This window comes from Dipteris shenzhenensis, chromosome 7 (assembly GCF_047967505.1).
Source record: "Dipteris shenzhenensis isolate YYH24624 ecotype China chromosome 7, Dip_SZ_1.0, whole genome shotgun sequence".
NCBI lineage: Eukaryota > Viridiplantae > Streptophyta > Polypodiopsida > Gleicheniales > Dipteridaceae > Dipteris > Dipteris shenzhenensis.
In genome coordinates this window covers 20,415,956-20,421,045 of record NC_141602.1, presented here as the reverse complement: position 1 = coordinate 20,421,045, position 5,090 = coordinate 20,415,956, and positions in this window count along the sequence as shown.

Genomic DNA, 5,090 nt, shown 5'->3' with positions numbered 1-5,090 from the left:
TGATTAGCCTCTTCCCAATGTCTCTCTTCTGTAGATGCATACAAACCATTGCTCGTGATTTATGCCCCCGATGTCATACTTTCTATCCCCAATGTCACTTTCGTGTTTGGTGGACATCTGTAGTTTGTCTCAGGCAATGTCCCCCCAAATATCTCATATGTGAAAGGCACTTTTTTGCGGGGTTGTTTGGTTGTGTCTCTTAGAAGTGCTTGCAATGCTATTCACATTAGCCTGTAATGATGAGTTGTGGAGAGGCTCTTGCCCACTACTTGGGGGAGACTTGCAAACATGCTCTCTCTTCTTTCCCCTTTCCTAATTTCGACCCTCACTCGTGCTTTGGTTTTAGCCTTGCTCTCTCTCTTCTTTCTTTGGCACTCATCATTTTGTCCTTTCTTACTACTGACAGCATCAGCATCAGCCTTTATAACATGCTTAACCTTGTCTTCTTACCTTTTCAACACCCTTTCCCTCTCCACTTGCTCTTTTTCCTAGGTTCTTAACTTCACAATAGTAATGAAGTCTTTTTGGGTCAAAATCTGTGGCTCTGAAAAGTCTATGTAGGGATCACTCTTTCTTGACACTAGCTTGTACATTGCCTCCCTTAGCATGGGCAAAAGAAAAGTAACTCTTCAACTCCTATTATTGCATAACCATGCGGGTTCATAGCAGTGACTATGAGGGGTGTGCGAGGCTAGGTTAGCTGCTGCAACAATTGGTGGTTCAGTCCTCCAAGCGGTTGAGTCTTCAACGGTGGTCTCTAACCAACAGTCGGTTCTTGTATGCATGCTATTACTAGCATTCTGTATCTATTCTTTATGCAGTTGTTGAGAGAGATCTTGCTCCAAAATTACGGAGTTATGCAAAGTTGTGCTCTTCTATTTGCATTCTTTGTATTTTGTTTGTAGATGTTGCGCATGTTGTTTTATCTCTATTTCCCGTAGCGTCTGCACAGAATTATGACACTACACATTGGAGATCACGATGCACATTCTTACTATCATGAAAGGGATTTGTGATCGGGTGATCAACTTGCTTCCGAAAAGGTGTTTTGGGTGAGCTCATGTCATCCGCTCCTTGTCACTACGGAGGCACTTCACATGGAGGGTTGCGCGCATCAGCATGCACTCCGACGGAGATTTAGGAGGAGATTGCAGCAGTAAGGTGACACATTTGTGGCTTTCAAGATGAACCCCAGTAGAGGTGGACTGATCCCCAGCACCCTGCTTACGATCGAGCGAGTGCAAAGATCCTCGTGAAGAACCTCATCTGGTGGTCTTGGTGGCGGGTCAGGAGGTATACTCATTCTTGGATGGGTATAGTGGATACAATCAAATCAGGATGGCTCCTAAAGACAGCCCAAGACATCGTTCATCACATCATAGGGAGTCTATGTCTGTACAGTCATGTGGTTTGGATTGCAGAATGCTCCCTCCACTTTTCAGTGAGTAATGTAGGGGATTTTCGGCTCGTACTTGACAAACTTCATGTGGATCTTCTGGATGACCTCAGTGTGTTTGGAACATTCACCAAGCACTTGGAGCATTTGTGGAAATGTTTCCAATGATGTAGGGAGGTATCCCTTAGCTTGAATCCTATGAAAATGTGCACTCATAGTGCATAGCAAATGACCTCTAGGTCACGTCATCTCGACGGTGGAGGGAATTGCGATGGATCCTGTCAAAGTGGTGCAGTGATTCTTTCAGAACCTGCTCCAACCTGCTCCAACAATGCCTAAGGAGTGGTTGCCCTTCTTGGGACAAATCCGATGGCATGTCACACATTTGCGGTTCGTGGCTCATATGGCGATTCCCTTGAATGCACTTGCTCATGTGGAAACGAAGGCATTTTCGTAGACTACGGAGTGCGACCAAGCTTACCGGCAACTCAAAATCCAACTTTCAAGGGCACCGGTGCTGATGTCTCCTGATTGGGAGAAGAATTTTCATGTATTTGTTGATGCTTCGGATAGGGCTATTGGCAGTGTCTTAATGCAGGAAGATGCAGACAAATGGTATCGACCAGTCTACTACGCAAACCGATGGCTCTCGACTACTAAAAAGAATGACTCTATCACGGAAATAGAAGGATTGGGTATGATTTATTTGTCAAAAAATTTTGGCATTATTTGTTGGGCCGACTGTTCGTGTTCCATGTTGATCATTCCGCATTGTTGTACTTAGTAAAACAACAAAGTCTTACAGGTCGATTGGCACGTTGGGTGTTGTTACCGCAAGAATATGACTTTGATATTATTCATTGGCCAGGCTCGCAGCATGCGGTAGTAGATTACCTATCTCGCGACTGGACTCTGGGAAGCTGCCAACGGGAGTGGAAGATGAGTTTCCTGATGTAGAGCTGGTGGCTATTTTTTGGGTGGATCCAATCGAGGTGGAATACGAAGTGGTGCCGAAAGGCCCATGGTCATGGTATGATGAGATGCTCTCACTCCTGACTACCGGCATAATGCCCAAGTACATGAATAGAGACCAAAGGAAGTGATTGACACTGTGGGGCTACTCTTTTGAAAGCAGTATTAGGCCAGCTATATTGACGGCATCTGATGGAGGCCATGCTGCAGTATGTTCAGCCTCATAAATAGGAGGCAGTGCTGATGGAAGTCCATTACGGGGTTTTGGGTGGTCATTTTGTGGGGGAAATAACCACAAAGAAAATTCTTCAAGCAGGCTTATGGTGGCCAACCATGCAAAAGGATGCTCGGTGGTTTGCAAAGAGTTGCGACCTTTGCCAGGTTGGGCCAACCCACAGATCGCAATCGAATGTTGCTTAACCCCATCTTACCACTGAAGCCATTTCAGAAGTGGGGTTTGGACTTCATGGGTCCATTTAGGCCCACGGCAGCTGCTCGCACATAGAATTGTTACATGACACTGGTAGCAACTGATTACTTTACCAAATGGGTGGAAGCTTGGGATTTGCGGGATAATACCACAAATTTGGCTATAAAATGCCTATACCACGATGTGTTCACCCGGTTTGGTTGCCCAATTGAATTCGTCAGCGAGACAGGGGGACCCACTTTGTTAACAAAGTCATTAAGCAGATGAATTCTTTCTATATGATGATTCACAAGAACTCTTCTCCCTACTATCCACAGGCTTATGGGTTGGCTGAATCGACAAATCATACATTCAAGCAGATTATTTTGATGTTAGTAAATGAACATTGCATGGATTGGGATGATAAGTTGTTGGCAAAATTATGGGCTTACCGCACATCCTTTAAGGTGGCAACTGAGTTGACTGCGTACATGTAGAGGCTCAGAGGGTGGCGACGGCGATAGATAAGAAGCAAGTTGTGAACTCAAAGATTGGCCAGATTTTGGAGATTTTATTCCCTTTATAGCTTGATTCTACTACACCTCGATGGAATACTGCATTAATTCTTACCCTTTGCCTGAAGGATCTCTGTGGGAGGAGGCTGAAGGTTCATCTGGTTGAGCGCCCAAGAAGCAGAAACATCAAGGGCCTCGTATCACTCAAGGTGTGGTTTCTTCTCTTGCGCCCCTTACTCCTTCTCATGCAGGTGGGATGGCGAGTTTGTTCCATAGTGGGGTGTCTTCAACTCAAATTAGTGTGATGCATCCACCTGCCCCACCGATATTGGCAGAAAGGGTGACGGTGTTGGTGGCACCTGTGTCCACTGAGACAGGTGTTGCCGGAGGCAGCAGTCTGGTAGTTGGTGCCTCACTCACTCAGAGATGGTTGGAGCAACTTCAACGCACAGTAATAACCACAGCGGTGACCTCTACTATGGTGGTAGCAGTGTTGAAAGTAGTTCAGGTGTCAACATTAGAAGAACTTGCGATGGTCTTGGAGCTTGGGGTGGTCTCTTTGACACGCTCAGCTAGAATTGTCCTTTAGGTTGCAACCAATGAATGTGCAGCTTAGTTCTATGTGCAGTTGCTCACTTGCCTTGCAACACAATGTTCTGCGGGGAGCGATCCCTTAAGAGTGGCAAGTTTTGAATCTGAAGTCATTCAATTGCAAAATGAGAAAGAAGCCCTGTGGATTCAGCAAGCACAGATGCAAGAGCAACTGGAGGACAGGGTTCAGTTCTAGAAGCCCAGGTGCAGGTTGGAAGCACACTTGGAGGCCCCTCAATAGTTACATTCAAAGTATGTGTCTGGCATTTAGGACGAATTGTTACGCTAACGTACTACTGATGGACTGGCTAAGTATTTGTGGGCTTTTCTTGGTACAATCAGTGTCAATATAGAGCAGATGGGTTCTCTCCTTGATGCTCTCCAAGGGGAGGTCCATGTGGAGATGGTTCCGCAACAACGCCAACCAAAAATGGATGGTGATGCGGGTGGTGGTGTGGGGTTTGGACCACAAAGTGCTCCTCAGGTGCAAATAGTGTCTGGGCCGATGGGTTCCAGTAATTCTGCAAGTGGGAGAGGTACTGAGGATAAGGGTAAAGGAGCAGTTGTGAAGTCAGTACCTATTGGGGAGGATTGGCACACAAAGTATGAAGAGTTGGCTGAAGGCATTGTAGAAGTTGTTGTATGCTCTGGCAAAAGAGTTCAGATGTTGAAGCAGCAAAGGAGTTCTCTGTGTTTTTTGTTAGAGTTGTGTGCCCATTCTTTTAGTTTGTCCTTGCCTCCTTGCCCTCCTTGTTAAAATGAAGTAGATCGATTTTTGGAAAAGTTTTATAATAAGCACACCTCATTTCCTCTGTTACCTGATCTTCCCTCGTTTGAGCATATGGTGACCCAGCGGCCAGCTACACAAGAAGAACACTCGCGACAGCAATTGTCATAGGGTGCATGGATTGAGGAGATTCTGCCTACTAAATAGTAGCTTGAGCATCAGTCGGTGGATTGGTCAAAGCTACACCTTTGCAGTGGCTGATAAATATGGAGCAATGCGGGTTAGCAGTAGTGACTATGAGGGGTGTGCGAGGGTAGGCTAGCTGCAATGATTAGCGATTCAGTCCTCCAAGCGGTTGAGTCTTCAACAGTCTCTAACCAACAGTCGGTTCTTGTACACATGCTATTACAAGCATTTTGTATCTGTTCTTTATGCAATTGTTGAGAGAGCTCTTGCTCCAAGAATACAGAGTCATTGAGT